The following is a 27244-nucleotide window of genomic DNA, read 5'->3' on the forward strand; positions in this document are numbered from 1 at the left end:
TTTCTATGTCTATCATAAATAAATAAATAAATAAATAATAAATAATAAATAAATAAATCTTAAAAAAAAAACTATTGGGCTTACCTCATAGGGTTAGCATGAAGATTAAGTGAGAAAATGCAGATCCAAGTGCCTGGAACATAATAAGTGCTCAATAAATGTTAGCAATGGAAAGGGAAAGAGAGAAAGAAACTGAATGGAAGAGAAAAGGAAGGAGGGAGTTTGAGAGAGGAGGAGAGATCAAGAAAGCCTCTGTGTGTTTAGGCAGGAAGAAAATTGGGAGAAAATGCTCAGGTCCCCTGAATGAGGGAAGTACTCTTTGGGAAGCCCCTGCTACCATCTCCATAGTTTGTAAGCACTTTCTGGTGAACTGAAAGGATTTGGTTCTCATCCCAGCTCTTCCATTAGTTGCTAACATGTTCTTTCTCAGTCTCCATGCTTCAGCTCCTCCTCTTTGAAAAGAAGCAGGCGGGCCTCCTTCTACAATCTTCGTTTCTGACATTTTATGGATCTGTTCAAGAATGCACACAAAAAATGAATGTTAGTATGTACATAGATAATTTTACAAATCAACTGCAAGACTGTATTGTTGCAACGGTTTCTAAGCAATGCTCTATCGCTGCTAAATGTCTTTTGTGGCACTCAAAATGATGATATATTATCAGCTGTCCTCCGTCCTGACAAACATCTTTGTGACACTATCAACAGCATAACAACCACACTGGGGCTGTAGCAATGTCAATGTCAATGTTGAAAAGGTCAAATTTCCAAACCCAGGGCCATTTTGGAAGTTTACCCCAGGTTCAGGCTACTCAGAAGAACTTAGATCTGCCATTTTTCTGAGACCTGATCTTTCTGATTCATATTTAGCTTTTCAAGTGCCCTTGTTCATCCAATTTAGTCGACTATACTGAATATTTTCCATGTGCTGGAAAACTTGGCTTAAGTTCATTGTCTTTTAAGGGGAAATACATGCAAGCAGATCAAAAAATGCAATAAAATGCTGCAAATGTGGCAACAAAAGTCTGAGTAGGTGACACTGGGGATGGTGAAGAGGAAGTGGTCTGTTTTCTCCCCTGTCTACACAGTGTTCTACACGTGCATACTTGTTTGACAAGTGAACCACCCAGTGAATAGCTGGGAGTGGAAGACTGCAGTGAGGGGGGCAGTGGGAGAGACGAGCAGGAAGGGAGAAAGAAATCTACCTGCCCACATACAGTGTTGAGACAATCAAACGAACTAAATTATAAAGCAAGTAGGAATGGGATTACACATCTCTAAGAACAACTGTGTGAGGTCAGAAATAGATATGCCCTGAAGCTTTCTTTCTGCCCCAACTCTTAGAAAAATCCCCAGGCTACAGATTTCCTGGCCAAAACAAGTTGAGCAGCACTGGGGCAAGGGGAGAACTTTCTTCCACCCACACCAGAAGAGCTGAATCCCTGCCTCCCTGACTGTTAATGTGGAAGCGAGGTCCTCCTCTTGCCGACTACTAACATAGTTGGATGAGGATGAAGCAAATCTTTCTAATCTTCATATGATCAAAGGCCACGTTGCATCTTGTTGCATCTGGGGCTTACTCTTGACTTTGGAGTCTGATACGCACAAAGGAAGACAAAGTTATAGGTTTATCTGTCTTATGGCTCACAGATTTCACCAACTACCAAGAGGACTGGATGAGAACATGTGAGTTAAGCCACACAACCAGCCCTACCCAGGTGGAAGAACCGCAAATATGTGGCCAGCTCACAGAGGGTGAGGATTGACAGCTTCCTTGCCAAAGACAGTATACTCCTTTCATTTATATTTCAGTGTAAGGTACTAAAATGCAGAGAAGTGCAATAGCTGTCACATTTCGTAATGGGATCCGTCTTTACAGCCCAGATCGTCGGAAAACTTCTTACAGAATAATAATTCAGCCCTCCTCGGGGCTTTGCTTCATTTCTGCTCTCCTGGGGAAGCAAGCAAAGAAAACTAGGCATTTCCTACTCAGCCCTGTGTCAGCCTAGAGGCACTGAAATCCTCTGTCTGGTTAACTTGAGGATTTTCCCATTGTCAACAATCTGAGAGGAAGCCTCAGACTTCAGCCAACTTTTACAGGCAGATCCCTGTTACTGTCACCCACTGATATCTTTCTGCTGACCCCTGGCTTCAAACTTGGCTCAGTCAGTGCTCTTGACTTTTCCCACACTCGGCACTTCCAATCTAAGAAAATGCAGCAGAGCCTGTTTTCCAGTGTAAGCATGTAAATTCCACACTCATCAACTCCAGGCATTTGCAACTCCGGCTTGGGCTCTACTCAGGAGACAGACACAGACGATGGAATTTGTTTTTAAAATCTGCCTTTCAGGTTAAGAAGATGGTGCCCCTAGTTTTTGTCAGGAGGCCCTGTAATTTGAATGTTTCTCTAGGACTAGAGAGAGGAGCCACAAAGACCCACAACACTCCTTCACCAATGCGCTTTGGTAATCAGCAGCTGAGAGCTCTCGCTCATGCTAGGTAATTCTATTTGGCTCAACAAACATTTGTTGAGTACCTATTAGATGCCAGGCGCTGTGACAGGTGCTGGCAATTATTGCTCACAACCTGTACTTGTGAAGCAGTTGGCCAGGGTTAGAGATGCTGTTAGGTGGCTGAGGGATAAAGGACAGAAGGGACAACCAAGCTCATCGTCACAGCGCTCCGTCTTTCAGAGAGCATCTTACACGTGAGAGAAACAGAAGCACAAAGCAGTCAAATCTCAGGATAACTCATTTGCTCTGAGTCAACTGCTTGTCTCTCCCTCTGAATCATAAGAGTAGTAGACCTGAGCTGAGGATCTAGAGTCCAAAGACCTGGGTTCAAATTCCAGTTCCTCCATGTAGTTGTGTGAGCATGGGCAAGTTGCTTCACCTTTGAGTCTCAGTTTCCATCGAAAAAATGGAAATCAGAATATTTGTCCTGCTCACCTCATAGGTCGAAGAGAAATTCAGAGCAAATAATGCAATGTGGACTAGTGCTTCTCAAACTTTAATGTGCGTATGAATCTCCTGGGGGGCTTGTTAAACTGCAGACTCTGGGTCAGATGTGGGTTGGTCTGAGAACTGACACTGCTAACAGGCTCTCCGGTGATGGTGCAGAGCATGGCCCATGGGTCACACTTTGAGTAGAAGTCTATGGACTGGGATGCCTGGGATCCCTGGGTGGCTCAGCAGTTGAGCATCTGCCTTTGGCCCAGGGTGTGATCCCACAGTCCTGGGATCGAGTCCCACATCGGGCTCCTGCGTTGAGCCTGCTTCTCCCTCTGCCTCTGTCTCTGCCTCTCTCTGTGTCTCTCATGAATAAATAAATAAAATCTAAAAAAAAAAAAAGAAGTTTATGGACTATTTACTAGTCAGACAAAAAGGATGATGATACCCAATAAGCATCACTATCTAAGTAAACATCCAGAACTCATACAGAATTCAGTAGAGCCATACTAAGTGATTAGAGATGTGTTAGGCAGTGTTAGGCAGCCACATTTGGAGCAATAGGAGAAACTTACAGCATGGCTTTGCTTACTTAGGTGAAACCATTAGAGAATCCATCTGATCCATCCAAACTCAGCAGCTAGGTCAGAAAAGAAAGAGTGGAATTCTTCTATCTCCTTCAGTTAAAAACATTTGCCCTGGATATAAAACATTTAGATAAAAATCAGAAGGCCCTTGATCCTGCTAGATCATATCCTGTACATTGTTACTATCTCCTGCCAAATTTCTATAGAGTCTTAAAGCTGTTGGAACAGATATGCTTGAGGTTAGGCACCTCATATCCTCCCCAGTCCTGAGCTTGGGCCTTATCCTAGTGTTTGAAGACCCTTTTGAGGTCATTTCTACCTGCTTCTGAGCACTGATGTTACCCTAGATGAGAAACATATTTCTGTTTTTCAAATGCTTTCAGAAAAAGCCTCTGCAGGGGCACCTGGGTGGCTCAGTGGTTGAGCGTCTGCCTTTGGCTCAGGGCATGATCCTGGGGTCCTGGGATCGAGTCCCACATCAGGCTCCCCACAGGGAGCCTGCTTCTACCTCTGCCTATGTCTCTGCCTCTCTGTGTGTGTCTCTCGTGAATAAGCAGTCTTAAAAAAAAAAAAAAAAAAAAAAAACTTCTGCATTTCCCTATGAAAATGACCACACACTCACACCCTTAGGAATATTTATATTTAGTTGATGTTTGTGTATCTCCTATGGGCTCAGGGGTAATCCGAGTAGTGTGCAACCTGGAAGAGATGAGCTGGACTCTGCTTGTCCCAATGACCTACAAAGAGATGATCCATGTCTTAGAATGTGCACAGCCAGATCTCCAAGGGCCAAAACAAAGCATAAAGTTGAGGGAATTATTGAGATAAATAGGAGGGGAAATATTATAATGAAATATTTTTGGTGGGAGGCAGGAGTCCCAGATTTTAGTCTTATCTTTGCCACTACTCTACTGATCTGGGATGGGGCTTCCAACATCTATAAACAGAATTTACCTGCTTGTAATGTACATACCTCTTCTGTGGCTAGAAAGGATTTATGATTCAAAGGAGATATGAAGGGAAAAAATGGTAGTAAAAAGCAAGAAAGCAAAACATAGAAATTTCTTTTCTCACAACTCTGGAGGCTTAAAAGTCCAACATTAGGGAGTCATCAGGGCTGGTGTCCTCTAAGGACTCTCTCCTTGGCTTGTGGATGGCCATCATCCTGTGTCTTCAGATAGTCTTCCCTCTGTGCGTGTCTGTGTCCTAATCTCCTCTTCATATAAGGACACTAGCCATATTGCATTATGACTCACCCTATTGGCCTCAGTTTGCCTTAATTGCTTCTTTAAAGAACATATCTACAGGGGTGCCTGGCTGGCTTAGTCAGTAGAGCATGCAAGTCTTGACCTGGGAGTTCTGAGTTCAAACTCCACATTGGGGATAGAACTTATTTAAAATAAAATTAATTAATTAACTAATTAATGAATTTTTAAAAACCACAAAAACATGTGTCACACTCTGGATACTAGGGAATATATTTGGGGGGGGATATATTTTTTAAGTTAACATTCCCCCAGTGGTTTTTACCTATATTTCTCAGTTGCTGGTTTCCTGCTTCTCTTTGGGTCTGAGAGTTGGGTTCAGTTGAAGCTAAGGGGAATCAAACAAGACTCTTATTGGAATTCCCTCCAGAACTTTCCTTGGAGAGCAACAGGCACTGGAGTCCTAGCTCCTGCTCCAAAGTTTGCTGCTGATGCAAAGTGGAGTCTTTCCTGGAGAAGGGAGGGCTGGGAGGAGTAAGTGGCGACAGTTTATCTGAAGCTGGCGCTGGGTTCATTAAGAGGCCTGGTGCAGTTTATCTGCTTCTTGTCCACAAGACTCAGCTGCTTCGAACGCAGAGTCCAGGCCTGTCACCATCCCAGCCCTGGCGGCGTCAGGTTGGAAGAGTGTGAAACAGGGCATCCTCTCCCCCCACTCGGCTCCCCTTGCCTCCAACTGTCTGTCCTCAAGGGGTCAGATAGGAGCTGCAGTTGTAGAAATGAGGCTTGAAGGCCCTCTGTCAATGCTTTCTACATACCCCTGAGACAGTGGGGTCCTGAGAGTTCACTTGGCTGCTCCAGCAAAGAAGAGGCCCAGACCTCAGCGGAAGGAGGTAGAGAGAGAAGAAGCACAGACTTACCTTTATCAAAGCCACCTTGCCCTAAATGTAGATGACACTTATTTTAAGTGGTCCCATTTGTCCTTGTTCTTGCCACATTTTGATGTTGGGGAGTAGGATAAACTTCTCTACTGCAAGAGAGGAGAGCAAGGGATTGTCAAGCCTCTTTCCTAATGTTGAACATTAAGCAACTCAGTGGTAGAATCAAACATGGAGGGACGCTCAGTGAGCTCACTCAGGGATGCTCACTGAGGGTGGCTCAGTGGTTGAACGTCTGCCTTTGGCTCAGGGCGTGATCCCGGCGTCCTGGGATCAAGTCCTGCATCAGGCTCCCTGCAAGGAGACTGCTTCTCCCTCTGTCTATGTCTCTGCCTCTCTCTGTGTGTCTCTCATGAATAAATAACTAAAATCTTTGAAGAAGAAGAAGAAGAAGAAGAAGAAGAAGAAGAGGAGGAGGAGGAGGAGGAGGAGGAGGAGGAGGAGGAGGAGGAGGAGGAGAAGGAGGAGGAAGTAGAAGAAGGAGAAGAAGAATCAAACATGGAACACAGAGCTCCTAAGTCCTGGACACCTTTTCTGGGACTGAGGCCCTGGCCAGGCCTAACATTCCTTCAATGCAGGGGAGAGTGGTGACTTGTCCAAACAACTCAAAACATCTGTCCCAGGAGGGAGGAGACACCCCCACCCCCAGAGGGTGAGTGCATTATTCAACTATTTGGAGTAGACTCCAACATCTGAGATTATTAACTTCCTGCTCTATCCAGAGAGTACCACCACTGTATCTACTATTGGGATTCATTTTCAGAAGACTATTGACTTTTTCCAGGAAGGTGGAAGGCAGTAGGTGGATTTATGCGAGTCAAAAGGACGGGATCCCTGGGTGGCGCAGCGGTTTGGCGCCTGCCTTTGGGCCCAGGGCGCGATCCCTGGAGACCCAGGATCGAATCCCACATCAGGCTCCCGGTGCATGGAGCCTGCTTCTCCCTCTGCCTGTGTCTCTGCCTCTCTCTCTCTCTGTGACTATCATAAATAAATAAAAAATTTAAAAAAAGGAAACAGTTGTTTTCATGGAAATCTGCCCCATTGAAACATGGAAAGTTGTTAGGGCGCTGAGGTCTCCTGCTCATCTCCAAATTCAGCTTCCCAGAGGGGCCGATTTACACTTACCCTTTGATATCTGCTTCTCCTAACTCCCCATCTGGATTTGCTTCCTCACTCCAGGCTCCACAGTGTACCGGGATGTCACTCTGAGTACCAGGGTATCACCAGGAAAAATCAGGCACCAACATTCCTCAACACACATCAGTGGCCATGTAACTCTGTGCCCCAGACTCGATCACCTGCGGTGTGTCTGTCCGCTACAGCCTGGTTGTTAAACGCTTGGGGCCGTGGAGCCAAGTTATCCCGTGTTTAATCTCAGCTCTTCTTACTGGCTGTATACTTAATCTCTCTAAACCCCTATTTCCTCATCTGTTAAACGGATGTAATAAGAGTATTTACTTCTTGGGATTAAATGAGATCAAGTGCTTAGCACAGGGCTTGGGCGCCTGGTAAGCACCCCATAAACGTTAGTTATTATCTTCAGTGACTTTTATGGAGGTGGCTTCCACACTCTCCACACCCATGTTCGTCCTTCCAGATTGCTATGTCTGCCCCCGTGGGCCTTCCTCTACTTTGTGTGCCCCTGTACCTTATAAAACATGATCATCTCTATGCCCTTTGCCTAGTAGATGCCCTTTCTCTCTTACTTCCATGGAGGCACAAAGGGCAGATGCGTTATTTGGCTACCTGTTTCCCAAATCTGTAAGTAGAGAAAGAGCACAAGGCCCTACCCTCCAGATAGCTGGAATGGAGGCCACTTGACCTTCCATAGAAACCCTCAGCAGCCCCCGTCCCAGTCCAGCCCTGCTCCCCCTAGCCTGGAGTGGGGGCTTCGGGGAGGTATGGAGCCCTATAAGTGTTCTCCCCGGACCCTCAGCAAGCTGCTTATCAGGGACCGATATGCCAGTCCAAGCTGCCTTGGGCCCGAGCTTGCCATGACAGCAGGAGCTGCCTGAGAAGAGAGGCTGAGATAAATGAAGGATCCTTCATCCCCGTCAGCACGGGCCAGACAGAAACCAGGTGCAGGGCAGCGAGCCTTCATCTTCTGTAAACAACTTCCATCGCCCACTGCGGCTGCTTGAGCCTGAGACAGGGATTAGAAGCACGGCTTCTGCAGGCCTGGGGCCTCTCAGCTGGACGGCACCTGAAAGGGCGCAAGATAACTGGCTGCTGGGAAAGAGGCTTGAGGAAACCCGGCCGGCCGTCCACAGGGGGTTTGCTTGACCTGGCAGGAGAGAATCTGATATCTAAACAGTTCCCTGAAGCCCTAAAGCTCTGAACGGTCTCCAACTAAATATTTGATATCACACTAGATAACAGCCCAGGGCTCTTCCCGGCTGGCGGGAGAAGGCTCTGCTTGGGTGGAGGGAGGCCTCACCCGTACTGGCTTCAGCTGACTTGAAGGGGAGGCCTTCCAGTTGGGCTGGTTTTGCTGTCCTTTAACCTGGGATAGTCCAACTAGGGGACAAATGTTGGTCTTCTGGGATGCCTGGGTGGCTCATTGGTTGAGTGTCTCCTGTCAGCTCAGGTTGTGATCCCTGGGGCCTGGGATCACGTCCTGCATCGGGCTCCCTGTGGGGAGCCTGCTTCTCCCTCTGCCTATGTCTCTGCCTTTCTCTCTCTCTCTCTCTCTGTGTCTCTCTCTCTCTCTGTGTCTCTCATGTATAAGTAAATAAAATCTTTAAAAAAAAAAATTGTCAGTCTCAGTGAACTCATGAAGAGACCTGGAACCTAAATCTCGTTGGAAGGCAGTCATCCCCTCCCTCTCCCACTTCTTTGGTAGAAGGTCCACTTTCTGGAGCTGAAAAAAATACCTATGACTCCCTGTGCTCAGCTTCATCCACCTGAGATGACAAAACAAAGTTAAGTGCTTGAATCCCAGGAGGGAGGTGAGGACGGACAGGCCTGGCCAAATGAAAGAGTGTCCCTAAGTAGAAGTCCTATTTTTCCAGCATTTCTCCAGATGAGAAAGTCCCCAATCCCGTGTTCAGAGTTCCTTGTAAGATGATCAGAACAAAAGCACGCTTCAGATAGTACTGCCTCCGAAAGGGTGTTCCACCTCTGGTTGTAAAGTAGGAAGCAAGAGTGAAGGATATGGCTCTCTGGCCAGACAGACCCGAGTTCAAATCCCAGCTCTGATACTAGCTATGAGATCTGGGCCAGTTATGTGACCTCACTAAGCCTTTCCTCATCTGCAAGACAGGGACAGTGGTACAGTCACAGCATGGTTGCAAGGGTCAAACAATGAAACGCGAGAAGGAAGCACTTACCCAAGTACCCGGTACAATAAAGGCTCAATAAATGGCAGCTGGTGTCTGTAATGAGATCTCAGTCAATCAAGCAAACTTAGAGACAGGAAAGTGAGATTTATCTCAGAACTGCTTCACAGGGGTATGATTTGAGCACAGAATATGGCTTTATTCTTTTTTTTAAACTTTGTATTTTTTTAAAGATTTATTTATTTCCTTATTCATGAGAGACACAGAGAGAGGCAGAGACCTAGGCAGAGGGAGAAGCAGACTCCCTGCAAGAAGCCCATTGTGGGACTGGATCCCAGGACCCTGGGATCATGACCTGAGCCAAAGGCAGAAGCTCAACTGCTGAGACACCCAGGCATTCCTAAAACTTCCTATTATAGAAAATTTCTTTTTTTTTTAAAGACTTTATTTATTCATGACAGAGACACAGAGAGAGGCAGAGACACAGGCAGAGGGAGAAGAAGGCTCCCCACGGGGAGCCTGATGTAGGACTCGATCTCAGGGCCCTGGGTTCATGACCCGAGCCGAAGGCAGACGCTCAACTGCCGGCCACCTATGCACCCTATTATAGAAAATTTCAAGCAGGGGTACCTGGGCGTCTCTGCAGTTGAGCATCTGACTTGGGCTCTTAGAGTCATGATCTTAGAGTCCTGAGATTGAACCCCACACCGGGCTCCCTGCTCAGTGGAGAGTCTGCTTCTCCCTCTCTCTCTGCCCTGCACCCCACTCATGCTCGCACTCGCTCTCTCAAATAAATAAATAAGTAAATAAATAAATACTTTTTTTAAAAAAAGAAAAATTTAAACATATACATAAATGACAGAATAGAATGGACTCTCCTAAACCTAACGATACCTAGTTTCAACACCTATCAATCAAGGCCAATCTTACATTGTCCATACCTCCCTATGCAGGTAGAGTCTGTTTTAAGCTAGATATTTTGGCCACAAGTCTAGGTTTATTTTAATAAGAGAAGGAATGTGGAATTTAGAGCCTAGAGAAGTGTTCCACTCTAGGCGGATCACTTAATTTATTTGACTCTCAGATTCTTCACCTATAAAATGATGATAATAATACTCGCCATATACATTTCACAGAGCTCTTGTAGAAATGAGCTGCCTTGAGAGGGCCTTATAAAAAGAAGTGCTATGCAAGCATGGGTTCTTAATGTCCCGCCTCTCACTCTGTGGCACCAAGTATGCTCTGAACAAACATTTATTGAGGCCGTTGTTAAGTGTTAGGTTATGCCAAAGAAAAACCTGTTCTTCAATTTGGGGTTGTGCCCCTAAGCCTAGCTGGTCACATTGCAAATGCTGTCACTAAGGCACCTGGGCCAGACAGAATGGATCACTCAGTGTGTCTCAAAGAATCCCCTCAGTATGCATGTTCTGTTGGACCAGAGACTCACTTCTCATACTCCATGTCCTTGTTCAATGTCAAGGCCTGCAAAATGTCAAACTATGTCAGGTCTCCAGGGCTGTATCTCCGTTAAGGTTCAGAGTGAGAATTACAGAGACAGCAAGACCTCAAAGTTAAGACCTCAAAATTACACTTTGAAAAAAAGAAGCTGTCCAGGACATAACCCAAATCGCCCCTTCAAAAATTATTTGGAGTTCAGTCTTACATCCAGACTTTAAAGGCATGAGAGGAGAGCAGAAGGGGATGTGTGACCCAAAGTTTGCCCCTAAAGCTATTTTGGCTTCAGCTGGAGAAGATGGCTATTTCTCTCTTGTTTTTCTTCCCTTCAAAAGAAGAGAATTCAGGATTTCATCCTTGCCCCAACCCTCTGCCTCCTGGTGGCCCAAGAAAACAATATTTTCCTGCTCAGCAGGGCAAAACCTCTTAATTTCTACACTGAAGTTCCCTGCTGCAGACAGATTTCTCCAGCAAGTTATTTTCTCACCACTGAGCCCTGGCTATTTTGCAACCCTGGAGCACATCAGGGCCGGAGCAGAAATGAAAGGACCAAGGCTGTGTCAGCTGCACTGGGGCCCAGGTCACTGGCGATCAAATTTTTTAATGAACATGGAGGCCAAGGACTTGAAAGGAAGGTCGGGGTTCCCTGAAAGGCGAATACAATATGTGTCTGGATTATTAAATCCTGAACATGAAGCCATCAATGTCCTTCCAATAGTCATTACTCCCAGGAGCTCAGGGCTGCCCTGATTGATCAGGTCCCTCAATCTCCTGGATGCCTCTGACTTCATGCTGTCAAAGAAGCATGAAGGACACTTGACCATAGGGATATGTCCCAAGAATCAGTATTTTGATGCGATATCTGCACTCTCATGTTCATTGCAGCATTATTCACAATAGTCAAGATATGGGAACAACTTAAACGTCCATCAATAGTTACATGATAAAGATGTGGCTTGTACACAGAGTGGAATATTACTTAGCCATTCAAAAGAATGAGATCTTGCCATTTGCAGCAACATGGATAGGTCTTGAGGGTATACCTTAAGTGAAGTAGAGAAAACCAGGTACCAATAATTTCACTCATATGTAGAATCTAAAAAAAGAAAAAAAACAAAACAAAACAAAAAAAAACACCCAAAACAGAAGCAGAATCATAAGTATAAAGAGGACATTGGGAAAAAATTATAAATAAATAAATAAAAAATAAAAATAAATTTAAAAAAACTAAAAAAGAGGACATTGGGAGTGACCAAAAGGGAGGGGCTGGAGGATGGGCAAAATAGGTGAGGGGAATTAAAAGGTACAAACTTCCAGTCATTAAATAAATAAGTCATGAGGAGGAGAAAAGTACAGCATAGGAAATATAGTCAATAATATTGTAAGAGCATTGCATGGTGACAGATGGTAACCATGCTTATCACAGTGAGCATGATATCTAGAACTGTCAAATCACTGTGCTGTATACCTGGAACTAATATAACATTGTATGTCAACTGTACTTTAATTTTAAAAAATTTACATATATTGCAATAGTGTTCAGCCATAAAAAAAGAAAGAAATCACGCCATTTGCAAGCACATATAGATGAACCTGAAGGACACTATGCTGAGTGAAATAAGCCAGACACAGAAAGATAGATATTGTATGATCTCATAGGTAGAATCTAAAAAGGTTGAATTCGTAGAACCAAAGAGTAAAGCAGAGGTTGTCAGGTACCTGGAGGCAGGGAAATGGAGAGATGTTGGTCAAAGAGTACAAATCTTCAGATTTAAGATGAGTAAATTCTGGGGAACTAAGGTATAAGCATAGTGATTATAGTTAATAACATTGTATTGTGTACTTGAAATTTGCCAAGAGAATAGATCTTGAGTGTTCTCACCATGCACACACAAACTCACACACACAAACTATGTGAGATGACAGATGTGTTCATTAACTTGACTGTGGTAATAATTTCACAATGCATACACATATTATTAAATCATCACATTGTACACCTTAAAAAAATCATGTTGTAGGGACGCCTAGGTGGCTCAGTGGTTGAACATCTGCCTTTGGCTCAGGGTGTAATCCCGGGATCCCTGATTGAGTCCCACATCAGGCTCCTTGCATGGAGCCTGCTTCTCCCTCTGCCTATGTCTCTGCCTCTTTCTCTCTCTGTGTCTCTCATGAATAAATAAATAAAATCTTTTTAAAAAATCATGTTGTAGGGGCAGCCTGGGTGGCTCAGTGGCTTAGCGCCACCTTCAGCCCAGGGTGTGATCCTGGAGACCCTGGATCAAGTCCCACGTCGGGTTCCCTGCATGGAGCCTGCTTCTCCCTCTGCCTGTGTGTCTGCCTCTCTGTGTCTCTAATAAATAAATAAAATATTTAAAAAATAAAAATAAAAAATCATGTTGTACAACCTAAATACATATAATTTTGTCAATCAATAAACGTGGAGTGGGGAAGGAATGAGATAATACATGCCTACATGAAAACATTATACATATGCTTTATAATCATCATCATCACTCTCCTCCTTTGGTCAACCTCCTCTGGATCTCTTCAGTACGTTGGGCTCAATTTAACATTTATTTGTTAGTTCAATAGGCATCAGAGAGCCAACAAATGGAGTAGGTACTGGGAAAAGCAGGACTAACAAGATGATCTCTGCCTTCAAGGTAATCAGAGGATTAGAATGCACAAAACCAAAGGCTGTGGTAGAGGCACATGCAGAGAATGAGGATCTAGGGGAAGGGCTCCTAACTCCAACTGAGTGGAGGAAGTAACAACTGGGCTGAGTTTAGAGGATGCATGGGAGTCACTCAGACAAAGGAAAGAGTGGGGGGCGTTCTAGGCAGAGATGAAAACATGCAAAGCCATGCAGTTTAACTGACATAAAAGTAAGCTATTTTGAATTCCAAAAGTCATTGCTGCTTCGAAGGACACAATCAGCAAGAGTGAAAAAGCAACCCATGGAATAGAAGAAAAGACTTGCAAATCATCCATCTGAGAAGGAGTTAATATCTGGAATATGTAATGAACCCCTACCACAACAACAACAGAAAACAAACAGCCCTCTGAAAATGGCCAAAGGACTTGAATAGGGTGCCTGGTGGCTCAGTGGTTGAATGTCTGCCTTCGTCTGCCTTTGGCTCAGGTCATGATCCTGGGGTCCTGGGATCGAGTTCCACATCAAGCTCCCCACAGGGATACTTCCCCAGAGAAGACATACAGATGACCAATGAGCACATTAAAAGATGCTTAATCTTTTAAATTATTTATATATATAAATATAAATATAAATCAAAACCACAATAAGATAGTACCTCACACCCATTAGGATGGGTACTAGGAAAAAAAACAGAAAATAGCAAGTGGTGGTAAGGACATACACAAATTGGAAAACTTGTGCACTGTTGGTAGGAATGTAAGATGACATGGCCACTATGGAAAATAGTATGGTGGTTCCTCAAAAAATTAAGACTTATCATGGGGGGCCTGGGGGGCTCAGTTGGTTAAGCATACAACTCTTGACTTGGGCTCAGGTCATGCTCTCAGGGTCATGAGATCCAACCCCACATCCAGCTCCACACTCAGTGGGGAGTCTGCTTGAGATTTGCTCTCTCCTTCCCCTCCCCCCACCAAAATAAATAAATATATTTTACAAACAGAGATATATCCAGCAATTCCACTTCTGGGTAATGCCCAAAAGGTTGGAAAGCATGGTCTCAAAGAGATATTTCTTCATAGCAGCACTATTCACAAATAAACATGGAAGCATCCCAAATATTCAACAACAAATTAATAGATAAACAAAATGTGGCATAGATGTACAATGTACTATTAACCAGCTTTTAAAAGGAAGGAGGGCAGCCCCAGTGGCTCAGCAGTTTAGCGCCGCTCTCAGCCCAGGGCGTGATCCTGAGCTGTTCTCACCATGATCTCACCAGGATCAAGTCCCTCATCGGGATCCCTGCATGGAGCCTGCTTCTCCCTCTGCCTATGTCTCTGCCTCTCTCTGTGTCTCTCATGAATAAATAAATAAAAGCTTTAAAAAATAAAATAAATAAAAAGGAAAGAAATTTTACATTTCCCATGATGCAACATGGATAAACTTTGAGTTCATTATGCTAAGTGAAATAAGCCAATCATAAAAAGACAAATTCTGCATGATTCTAGGTATATGAGGTACAATTTTGAGTAGTCAAATCCATAGAGATAGAATGTGGTTGTCAGGGGCTGGAAGCAGGAGAGAAAGGAAAGTGATTATTTAATAGATACAGAGTTTCAGGATGCGTAGGTGGCTCAGCCATTAAGCGCATCTGCCTTCAGCTCAGGGCATGATCCTGGAGTCCTGGGATCAAGTCCCACATCGGGGTCCCTGCAGGGAGCCTGCTTCTCCCTCTGCCTGTGTCTCTGCCTCTCTCTCTCTGTGTGTCTCTCATGAATAAATAAATAAAAATCTTGAAAAAATATAGAGAATTTCAGTTTTTTAAGATGAAAAGAGTTCTGGAATTGGCTGCATATAATGTGAATGTACTTAAAGTTAGTGAACCATACACTTGAAAATGATTAAAATGGTAGGTTGTATGTGTACTTTATCACAACTTTTTTATCACAATTTTTAAAAAAGCTATTGGGGAAGTTAGGAAAATTTGATATGTATTGCATGTTATTGCTAACTTTTTAGGTATGATAATGGTACTGTGATTATATAAAACACCGTCTTTATTCTCAGGAAGTGCAGACTGAAAAATACAAGGGTGAAGTGCAACCTATTTTCAAATGCATGAGTGGAAGGACGGACACCTAAATGAAGAGTTCCATAAAGCCAACCTGGCAAAAGGTTAACTGCTGAATTCAGGTGGTAGATGTAGTGTTCATTGTACTACACTTTCAGTATTTTCTTAATATGTGAAAATTTTCATGATGAAAGTTCGGAAAAATATTTAAATCACTGTATGGACTCAGCTGAAGAAAATACAATCAAGCCAACACATATGCAAGAATAATTAGATTTTTCCACAAGTTAAGTCTGATGTGACTGAAAAAAAAAATCCAACGAAACAAAAAAATAACAATTAGTTGTATTTTTTAAAAAGATGTTATTTATTTGAGACAGAGAGAAGGAGAGTGAGATCATAAGTGGCAGGTGGTCGGGGTAGGGTAGAGGGAGAAGCAGACTCCCTACAGAGCAGGGAGCTGGATGCGGCACTGGATCCCAGGACTCTAGGATCATGACTGGAGCCAAAGGCAGATGCTTAACCAACAGAACCACCCAAGTGCCCCCATTAACTGTGTTAATAGAAATTTAGTATCCGTGGTGTGACCCTGGACAAGTCATTTACCCTCTGTAAATCTTGGGTTCCACAGGATACAAAATGAGAATTATATTGATACTTTTCCTCTTTGGGTTGTGACAAGAATTAGATGAGACAATGTATGTAAAAGGCATGAAACAAAAGCCAATGTTTGATAGGCTCTCCATAAGTGGCTGGTGGGAGCAGAAGCACGAGGAAAATATTAGTCTTAATGGACCATGCTTGGGACACCTGGGTGGCTCAGCAGTTGAGCATTTGCCTTCAGCTCAGGGCGTGATCCCAGAGTTCCGGGATGGAGTCCCACATCAGGGTCCCTGCGAGGAGCCTGCTTCTCCCTCTCCCTATGTCTCTGCCTTCTCTCTGTGTCTCTCATGAAGAAAAAGAAAAAGGAAACCTTTATATCATATGGAGAAGAGATAAAACCAAAAACTAAATAAATTTGCTGTATCTGTCAGTTATTAATATTATACCATCTATGCTACGCGTTGGATCTGGCTCACCTTTACTCTTATAGTCATTTATCTTTTCAATATTTCATATCTATTTACCAGACATATTTTACCTAGGTACTAAGGATATAGAAATGAATAGACATATGAATAAGTGATGAGAGCAATGTGCTAAGTGCCCAGCAGCAGGATTAGTGAAGTATAAGCAACACAAAACGGAAAGAGATTCATCCTGTTTAGGGATGGTAGGAAGGCTTCTTCGAGGAAGTGAAACTTGAACTATGTTTTGGAAAATAGATAAGGATTCTTCAGACACAGAATGGGTAGAAAATCATTTCAGCAAATAGAAGAGCTTATTAAAAGCCAATAGAGAATGAGTATCATGTTTTGGAGGGACAAATAACCAGGTAAAATCAGATCTCAAGGAAATATGAAAAGCCAAGAATGTCAGGAACACATATACAATTCTAAAAGGAGATGGACAGACTGATTTAGACATCCAAACTCCTTTCTTCACACTTCACACTTCTACAACCTCCCTCCTAAAACCCTGTATCTCTTCATTCCATAAGCTGGTGACCTCATTCACACTCTAAGCTTTTTTTGTCCTCCAGTCATTGCCATATTTTAATAACATTTGCAGATACAACAACCTGGAATTGGTCTCTTCCTTACCTTATTGTACATTTCAGTTTTTTAAAAAAGATTTTATTTATCTGAGAGTGAAAGAGAGAGAGAGCACATGCACGAGCCAGGGGAGCGGCAGAGGGAGAAGGAGAAGCAGACTCCATCCGCGCTGAGCGTAGAGCTTGATGTGGGGCTCCATCCCAGGACCCTGAGATCATGACCTGAGCTGAAATCAGATGCCTAACCAACTGAGCCACCCAAGTGCCCCACATTTCAGAATTTTGACCTTTCAAAATAGACTTCACTTACTTACTTTACATTTTGATGGGCTTGTACTGATCTTCCATTAGGACCCTCCCTACAAAGTTGTCATGTGCAAAGAGCATTCACTTTCTTCCAGTCTTGCCTCCAACTAATTGAAATTCCTTTGGCCTCTATTGCCTCAGTTAACAAGCAAGGCTGATGATGGGAGGGATGAAAGTAAGAGTGAAAAAAAAAAAGAAAGAAAGTAAGAGTGGAAAGAGTCATAAAGCTTTAACTGGACCTTATAAAAAATAGCTCTCACTGCCCACCCCACCTCCATACTCTCACTGCTGTTTCATGATTTTTACTGATCCTCAGCCAAAATTGATATTCCCTTTGGTTAGGGGGCTGAGTAACTATCTACAAAGTAAGTGAAATATGGTGTGCTTGGAGTCCCGTAGCTTGTGAAATCACCAAGACCCATTATTTCAGCATGGTTGTCTCCAGGCCGGCTCCAACACATGAAAAGAAGACTGGGAAGATGCCTGGCTCCTGCCTTCCCATCAACTATTTAATTTGTTTGACACCTCTTACTGGTAAAAGCTCAAGTGAAGGCATTCTGTAGCCAGATGAGGGCTGAGATCTCTAAATATGTTGAAAATGTTCTCTGTTTTTTCTCAAATATGTCTCTCTCATTCAGGTATTTGCCCTATGATAGGCTTTTACCTTGACAGCCCTGAGTCTCCACAGCTTGCATTGCAGAGCCGATAAGGAAAGGCAAGATCCCCCAGATCGAGCACTGGGAGCACCTGGTGAGGAGAGGCCATATGTGATTTGTGCTGTGTGGCCTCACAACCAATGCTCACTAACCTCCCCCTTGCTGGGAATGCATTCTCATCTAGAGGGAAGGTAAAAGAAAGGAGAAAATAGTGGGTTTTCTCTGAGGGGCTCACACATGCACTCCCTAGTTGTCTCCTTATCTGCAGACTTGGCAAATTCTTTACAACATCTGATCAAGGAAGGGTTTTTTGTTGTTGTTGTTTTTTGATGTTTCTGCATGTTCTCGATGTGCTGCCCTGCTGCTAGGATATGATGAGATGCCCTTATCAGGAGCCCCTTTGGAGCTCTGCAAAGTCTGCGTATTTTTAAGTAAACAGCAAACTAGTCCCAGAATGTAGCTTCTTTGGGACTAAAGCAACATTTGCATCAAATAAGAGAGCAGATGCCAGACCCAAGTGGTCTACTGCCCCTAATTGGGCTCTGTGTCCTCGTCTCTCCTCTTCCTGTCTCACCCCAGGCTCCACATCATTCTATTGTCAGGACCCCTCTATAGCTTCCCCAGGACCTGGGCTGAGTTATAGGATAGGAAGCTGCTCATGGTCTCCAGCTTTCTGCCTTCCATCTGCTTTGTGTTTGGCTCTGCAGACCAGTGTCAGGAGTCTCGCAGGTGGAAGAGATTGGAGATTAGAACTTTTGATCTGCTTATTCCTCAAAGTCTTCAAAGCCCTGACCTATATGTCTACCATGTCCAGGATCTCCAACAAGGCCCTGGAGGGGAATGGCAGGGAATGAGGAATGTGGAAGAAGTCTGATTCCAATGAGAGTAGGCAGGGTGCTGAGTGGCCCAGTAGGTAAGGCCAAGAGTGGCACTCTTGATGTAGGCTCAGGTCCTGATCTCCAGGTCTTGAGATTGAGTCCCATGTCAGCTCCACGCTCAGTATGGAGGCTGCTTGAGGTAAGATCTCTCTCCCTCTCCCCTCTTGCTTGTGCTCTCTCTCTCAAATAAATAAATAAAATTCTTTTTAAAAAGTGAGAATCAGGGCACCTAGATGGCTCAGTAGGCTAGGTGTCTGGCCTTTGGCTCAGGTCATGATCTCAGGATCCTGGGATTGAGCCCTGCATCGGGGTCCCTGCTCAGCAGAGTCTGCTTCTTCCTCTCCCTCTGACCTGCCTCCTTGCTTGTGCTCTCTCTCCCTCTCTGTCTGTCAAATAAATAAAATCTTTTTTAAAAAATGAGAGTACGCAGGGATGCCTGGGTGGCTCAGCAGTTAAGCGTCTGCGTTGAGCTCAGGGAGTGATCCTGGGTCCGGGGATCGAGTACAGCATCAGGCTCCCTACAGGGATCCTGCTTCTCCCTCTGTCTCTCTTCATGTGTCTCTCTCATGAATAAACAAAATAAAAATCTTTTAAAATAGATAGATGATAGATGATAGATAGATAGATAGATAGATAGATAGATATGATAGATAGATGATAGATAAAAATCAGAGTAGGCAGCTGAGCAGTGCTACTGTCTCTAACTCCAGGGCTAAAAGCCTCTTCTTCTCATCCATCCATGAATCATGACTCCCATTTCCTGGGAGGTCATAGCCCCCACACGCCCATCATAAGAACTTAGAAAGAGATGTCCTCAAAGACAACCCTTCTCATATTCATGTTAAGAGCCCCCTTCCCATTTCCCCCTTCGCTGTAATATACCAAACCTTAAATTTTCAGCTTCAAGATCAGTCATGTTCAAAGTGTCTACCTCTTTCCAAACTTGGAAAAAACTGCTCCAAGGGAAGATCCCTAAGGCAAACCTCCCATCATGGGCAAACCCTGGACCATTAGAAGTTTTCATGGAACCTCTGAGTCAACCAATATTTGACTTGGACTCTATTTGCAGGAATTTTCTATCTTTAAAGGTTAGACAGAGAGAGCAATTCCCTAGTCGAACCCAGTGATCTTCAATACTTGGGTAGTCTGCTTGATTTCTCTTCCCTAAAAGGAAAAAGGCAATGACCTAAGACCCTGAACAAGGCCTGATAGTGAGGGACTTGGCTGCAGCAAAGATGGTGGAATAAAAGCCATGATCCTGAATGCATTGCATATTCTGAATATGTGGACTTACATATACATTCTTGAGGGCCAGAAGCAAAAAAAGAAAATCATATGTTGCTTTTCAGATATGCAATCTTGGGTACATTGCTTATTTTCTCCGTGCCTCGGGTTCCCTGTATGGGAGAACAAAGATCATAGAAACCTCCCAGAGATGCAATGAGAAGTAAGGGCTAATAGCAAAGTACTATATGGATGTCAATAACAACAACAATGGAAAAAAAAAAAACTGAGGCCCTCAAGAGGGGAGGTCAGGGTGAAGCATTAGGAAAGAAGTAGTTACCCAGAGAGCAATGATAAGGAAGAGCAGATGACCTGGGGTAGCTGGCTTAGCCCAGGTCATCTGCACTTCCTGCCCTTGAGATAATACAGCCTCTCCTTCTCACCTGTCCATAAGGTTTCTCTACTCCAAATGCTCCTTGTCCTTCTCACAAAAGACACAGGCTCCGCTCAGCAAATGTTTGTTCCCCACAAATGGCTGCCAGTCTGAGAGTGCTCACCCCTCCCAGAACTTGGGGATTTGTATGGATTATAGTTTTGATGACTGATGCAGCCCTAGACGTCAGGAAGATGAACACAACTGGCAAGAGATAAAGGATCCTTCTCATTTCTCACCAGCCACCAGCCTGCCCCATAGTCCTTTCCTGCCCAGGCCCTGCTGCCTGTCTCAACAGAAATATAGTGACCAGACCAAGGGATGTGATATTCCCACTCTGCTTAGAACTGATGCAATCACATGTTATAATTTCTGTTCCATTCTGGGCTCTTCATTTTATGGAAATATTAACTAAGGAAAGAAGAGCAAGATGGGGAAAGATCTGGAAATCTGGTCTCAGGAGAAACAAATGAAGCAATTGGGAATGTGTATCACTCTAGAGAAGGAAAGAACTAGGGACACACATGAGAGATGTTTTCAAATATTTGGAGGAGTAGCATGTGGAAAAGGAATTCAGAATCATTCTGTTGACTCCAAAAGGTGGCAAAATAAGATCAATGGGTGCAAGTCCTAAAGAGATGAGCTCCTAGTCTATATAAAGAAATATTTCCTGGGACACCTGGGTGGCTCAGCGGTTGAGCGTCTGCCTTTGGCTCAGGGCATGATCCTGGAGTCCTGGGATGGAGTCGCACATCAGGCTTCCTGCAGGGAGCCTGCTTCTCCCTCTGCCTGTGTCTCTGCCTCTTTCTCTGTGTCTCTCATGAATAAGTAAATAAATCTTAAAAAAAAAAAAAAGAATAAAGAATAAAGTCTATACAGACACCCCCATCTCCAAGCTTTTCATTATTCTTTTGCTTTGATTTGCCCCACCCTCATTCTCTAAGGCCTACTGAGGGGGGCTCTAGTGAGGCTGAGAAAAGAGGGAAATTCTCAACAATCATCAACTTCAGCATGTGTAGGTCTCCGGAAATTCACTCACCTGATGAGAAATTAAAGGCTTGTGGACTGTTTTGGGGGCGGCGGGGGGGAAGTGCATGGGAAAAGACAGAAGGGAAGAGAAGAGAGGGAGGCAACGCAGATTCCTCAGTTCTCTCTATGAGCTAAGAAGCAGCTAGATGGTTATCAAAATATCCAAAGGCAGTACAAATCAGAAAGCTGGAGTACAATCTCATGTGGGGGCAGGAACCTCTCTCCACATCTGCCAAAGGCCAGGAGAGAACACCTTTCCCTGCTACTAGAAGCAGATTTACAAGTAACTTACTCCTCCTCTGTCTCTATTCCTTAAACAACAAAACTCCTCCATTAAGCTTACTGTTGTGGGGACTGTGTGTGTGTGTATGTGTGTACGTGTTAGGAGAGGGGGAGAGGCCTTTCTCTCCAGGCACACCTAGGATGGAAACACCCACTATTCAGACCATCAGGGACCTGTGAACTTTTCTCTCCCTCTCCCAAACCAGGGCTTCAGACCTCATTGGTGAGTGGACCCTGTAACTCAGGAAACTGCTCCCAGTCCCAGACTGAGGTGGGAAGGGATGCTGAGGGTGCCTAGTCAGACCCTCTGTGACAGCAGGAAAATTCTCTGCACCTTAAACCCTGCCTTGGTTGAAAGGAGAGGGTGGAAGGCTTCAGGCTTCCTGCCTAGGCTTCAACTGACTTAAGAGAAGAATCTGAGTTATGTCTCAGCAACTGAGCAAACATTTACACTTGTCACCAAAAATAAATTTGAAAACTAAATTTAAAAAGATCTGGAGAGATGGAAAAAAAGAGAATCAGGTCTTTTCTTGTTTTCCAAAGGAGGAATCTGACATTCAGCTCAGCTCAGCACCTGGCCAACGCAGAAGACATAAGGGCAAGAGGTTTGTGTACTGACTAAATTAAATTCAAACCTAGGATTCTATTTCCCACCCCACCTTGGAGATTTGTGTAAAAGAGAGCTGGAGGAAGAAAAGGAAAAAAGTAAAATGTGCTTTAAATTTTTTCCAGCCACCTATATCCATTTGACTTAGAAAGTAATAAAGAGGCAGAAGAAAGAGCTATATCTATTGTAGATAAGCCTCTCATTAAAAAGAGGAATTTTTAAAAACGGGATTTTCTCTAGGGAAATAGAGGAGTTTTTCATAAAGGCAGAATTTGGGGACACACTCGGATTATTTTTGTTAGATTTATACAACGCACACTTGAAAGTCTGATTTTTTTTTTCCAAACAGTTTAGGATGTTGAAGAACACAAAGCTGGGGTTGGTAATAGGCACTAACTGGGTGCTATTTTCCTTTTATTTTAGTATCCATCCCTTTGTTCCTCATTATTAAATTCTAGAGATAAACACAAGCTCTTTTTCTTAGTCGAGGCAGGAAGATGCAGATAAAGTCTACTAAACTGTGGGTCCTGACACCCAAATGAAAACCAAGGAAAAAGTCAGCTTTGCAGATGTTCAGTATCCGATGAAGATAATGTAAGAGCTTGGCCATGTTTGGGATTGTTTGTTTTGCTTTGTCTTCATTATTGCTTTCCCTCTGAGTGCTTAGCCACAGGCCACCAAACTTGAAGAGCTGATTAATTTTCTACCTATTTCCTTTTCGTTTCCATTCTGGGAATTCTGGCAAGATAAATTTGACGAATTTTTAGCAAAAGGCCCTCCTCCTTTTCACCTGTATGCGGAGAACCCTTCTGTTTTCCACTCACACTTCTCAGAAGTGCTGCTTTGCACCACTGACAGTCAAAATACAAACTCAGGGGTGCCTGGGTGGCTCAGTGGTTGAGCATCTGCCTTTGGCCCAGGGCGTGATCCCAGGGTCCTGGGACCGAGTCCCACATCGGGCTCCCTGCAGGGAACATGCTTCTTCCTCTGCCTGTGTCTCTGCCTCTCTCTCTCTCTGCATTTCTCATGAATAAATAAATAAAAATTTTTAAAAATACAAATTCAAAGGAATGGGAGAGAAAGAGAATGTTTCCACGCAGGTTAACAATACCTGTCTCCCAGGGAGCCCGACTTCTCCAGCTGTTGCAGCCACATCTGTGAAGCTGTGTACTGGATTTTTGATTGAGAACACGAGTAACAGTGCTTGTTTATACATCGGTCTGCAAATGTGGAGGGGACGCCGGGGGACACTGCGGGAATATATCAAGGTGTGGATTTCAATAGGTTTTGAAATGTTCGCACCATAGGTGGGAGCCTGCAAGCATGCAGGCCCTTTCAAAGGCATCTTTGCAATTCCCTCATTTCCAATGCGCCTAAATTACTGAATTTGAATAGCTGAATAGAGACCCCCTGATGGATTCAGCACTTGCTAACCCCCCCCCCCTCCTCTGGGGTAGACGTTGCCTTTGTGGCTTCAGTCCCTGGGGTAGGATCTCTCCTGCCAAATCCCAAAGGTGGGGATTGAACAGTGAGTTCCGGAAGCTGACGGAGTGTAAATAGGAGAAACTGGAGGTGGTGGAGGGGGAAGGAAGAGTCGGGGCTGAAGAAGAAAGTGGGTTAGCTCTTCCACCACCTACCAGCCTTTGTCTGCTTACATACAGCTGGAAGACTTTTCCCCTAAATAACCTGTTATCCAGATTTTGCCTCTTCAGACTCCCCATCCTAAAAGACAAAAACACCTGGCAGAGCCTGCAGCCAATCCAAAATGGGGAACCAGAGAACCCTGGCAGAAGCCCTGGCCCTTTGCCTTCCTGCAGGTGGCTGCCCAGGAAGTCCCTTCTCTCAGCTTTGTTCCTACCGATCTAGAAACCTAGCCCCAGGTGGAGCAGAGGGTGCAGGGGACCTTTCCTTTTCCTTGACAGTTTTCCTTTTCTTTTAGATTCATTGTTAACTTTTTTATAAATTTTTTTTTAGATTTCTATTTCTTTATTTGACAGAGAAAGAGAGTGAGCACAAGCAAGGGGAGTGGCAGGGAGAGAGAGAGGGAGAAACAGACTCCCCATGGAGCAGGGAGCCCAATGCAGGACTCAATCCCAGGACCCTGGGATCATGACCTGAGCCGAAGGCAGATGCTTAAACGACTGAGCCACCCAGGCGCCCCTCCTTCCCTTTTCCTGACTTGTCAGGTTCCTGTTTCTGTGATCAGGATCCATGTGTGTAGATCTATGGTAGTAGTAAGCAAAAGGATGTCATCAATTGCCAGCAATTTCCAGCGATGGCAACTGACCAGGCTAGACTGGGTGATGCTCCTGAGGGCTCTTGGAAACTTCCAGCAGGTGGCCATCTCTCGCTATCCCCTTTCAGACTCAACAAGTCCATACACTGCCCTGTGCCAAGTCACCATATTGGCCTTAGAAGAGGAAGACAACCCAGACATTTTTAGAAAAGATGAAAGGAAACCTAGGTCCATTCGTGTATGGATGACCCTAGATTGTGTGGGGTTGAGTTGGGAGATGGAGAGGGAAAAGAAAGGCTTATTTGTGACAGGAGCACCTCACCAGGATCTCCTCAGCAAGATCTCCTCACCTGGATCACTCTGCAAAAGGATGGCTGCTCCGTCCCTCTTTTACCCACATTTCTATCAACCTAAACACCCAGGGGTGCCTTGCTGGCTCAGTCTCTAGAGCACGTGACTCTTGATCTTGGGTCGTGAGTAAGTTCAAACCCTATGTTGGGGGTAGAGATTACTTAAAAAAAAAAAAAAAAAAAAAAAACCTGGGATGCCTGGGAAGCTCATCTGTTGAGCTTCTGCCTTTGGCTCAGGACCTGATCCCGGATTTCCAGGATCAAGTCCCACAACGTGCTCCTTGCATGGAGTCTGCTTCACCTCCCTCTGCCTGTGTCTCTGCCTCTCTTTCTGTCTCTCATGAATAAATAAATAAAGTCTTAAAAAAAAAAAACAGCTGAGCCTTTAAATCCCTTACATTTCCAGAGTTGAGTATTTTCTTGAGTTTACACCTGCTAACCTAAAGAAGCCCCAAACAAAACCTCTGCGGGTGAGCCCTGGGAACAGACTTGCCCTGAAGCTAGGAAGTCAACTTACTGTCATTTGCCAGAGATAGACACCTTCAACGGACAACGGAGATGGTAGAGGAAGAAAATGCTTCTCGATCCCCCTCCCTACTTTCATTACCTCCATAGTAGTACACTGATGATGATAATACTCTTGGACTAATCAAACATTGGAAACTGATATCCTTTCAGGACACCAATTTTGGGATGCCCTCCTTCTAGACAGGAGCAGTTAGCTTCAATCTTCATTCACTCTCATAGGGCTCCCTGCATGAAGCCTGCTTCTCTCTCTGCCTATGTCTCTGCATCTCTCTCTGTGTCTCTCATGAATAAATAAATAAAATCTTAAAAAAAAAATCTTCACTTACTCCACAAATATTTACTGAGCATCTACTATGTGCCAGACACACAGAAATAGAACAATCAACAAAACAGACAAAATCTCAGCCTTCATGGACCTTACATTCTAGAATATTAGAATGCTAGAATGTTAGATTCTAACATTCTTACATTCTCTAACAGAATGTTAGAGACTGTTTTCATATATGGTTGCTGAGAATTGTGTCACCTCTTCATTGTATGAGCTCTTTTAGTGTCTTTGGAAAAAAAGTGCAGGCTATTACAAGTTTGCAAGTGTCTCTATGATTAAATATAATCTATAATACTAATAACGTGCAGATACATGACCCTTTGCAGCCCTGGATCATCTCCAAGACCCAATAGTTTCATTTTAGTCAATTTCCACTCCTTCTCTCAAAAGAAGGAGAATCATTTGCTGAGTCGTCTCTCCTCTGGGAGGCCCCGACTGCTTGCTGGTCCAACAAGAGTGGAGAGACCAGGGCATGACCCCACGACCGGGGGCCCTTCCCCCGCCCTTCTGGCCACAGCAATCCCCTGGACAGCCGGCTCCGCCAGGGCTGGGGGTGGGGGGCTGCTAGCCATTTTAGGGCTGAACTCTCCATGAACCAGGAAGGGAAGGGGCGGCAGCAGAGCAGAGCCAGCAGGAGCAGGCTAGGGAGGCCAGGCTTCTGGGCAAACCTCTCTGGCTGGGTAAATATTGAGCTGCCTCTTCTCCAAGGTGGGGGTTGAAACAGAGCTGTCACACCAGAGTAAACTGAAGGGAGCTTCAGGCCCCTGAGGAGCAGAGTGCACATGCTTTGTGGGACTCCCTCCCTCCTAGGTTCCCTTCCAGGCAGAAAGGGCTGCAAGGCTCAGAATCATCTGGACTCAGGCCAGTGATTTTGAGAGCTTAGAGGAAATGGACTGGGGGTAGGAAGAGAAAGAGTGATTTTAATTAGCTCTAACTGGGCCAGTAGACTATATCCAACAGGATGTTTCCCCCACCCCACCCTCCCATCCTCCTATCCCCATTAAGTTTTAACATTCTTTCTTACTTAGGTCTTCTTCTAGCCTCAGATGAAAGGATGAGTCAAGCTGCAGTGGGATAATTCAATTTATATGAAAGACTGGGAAAGCAGGCCCGGAGAGATTAGGTGACTTACCTGAGGACACACAGGAGTCTCCTGATGAGTAAACTTGGGTCCCCTGACTTCTTACAAAATGCTTTCTTCTCTGGAGTATCTGCTCCATCTATTTCCTGATGTGAAGAACAACAGTGGACAGGGGCCAGGAGGCCTTTAAGCCTCTCTCTTCTCCCAAGAAGGGACATAAAATATTTCTCATCTCCAACTCCTGTCCCACCCAGGATTCACTCTATTGTGTAAAGCACTTAGAGAGCCAAGGAAACAGCAAAAGCTGAAGCATCTGGAATATTGTGATTGAGTCATGCAAAAGAGGTCGTTCAAAGAGGATGCCTGGGTGGCTCAGCATTTTGGCGCCTGCCTTTGGCCCAGGGCCCAATCCTGGAGTCCCGGGATGGAGTCCCACATTGGACTCCCTGCATGGAGCCTGCTTCTCTCTCTCTGCCTGTGTCTCTGCCTCTCTCTCTATCTCTCATTAATAAAT

At 44.5% G+C, this 27244-nt stretch overlaps 1 long non-coding RNA gene across 2 annotated transcripts; it reads right to left on the reverse strand.

Moving 5' to 3' along the window:
• Positions 1-25656, reverse strand: LOC102155920. 2 transcript variants are annotated; one of them, XR_005364039.1, is made up of 5 exons: positions 25311-25656; positions 23319-23457; positions 5658-5767; positions 3541-3646; positions 1-511 (listed from the first exon to the last, which is right to left on the reverse strand). It is a non-coding gene; the product is annotated as an uncharacterized LOC102155920 (long non-coding RNA). The 2 variants fall into 2 exon arrangements; XR_005364038.1 differs by having other exon boundaries at positions 3524-3646.
• Positions 25657-27244: the final 1588 nt, after the last annotated feature.

Source organism: Canis lupus, chromosome 9, assembly GCF_011100685.1.
Source record: "Canis lupus familiaris isolate Mischka breed German Shepherd chromosome 9, alternate assembly UU_Cfam_GSD_1.0, whole genome shotgun sequence".
In the NCBI taxonomy this organism is placed as follows: Eukaryota; Metazoa; Chordata; class Mammalia; order Carnivora; family Canidae; genus Canis; species Canis lupus.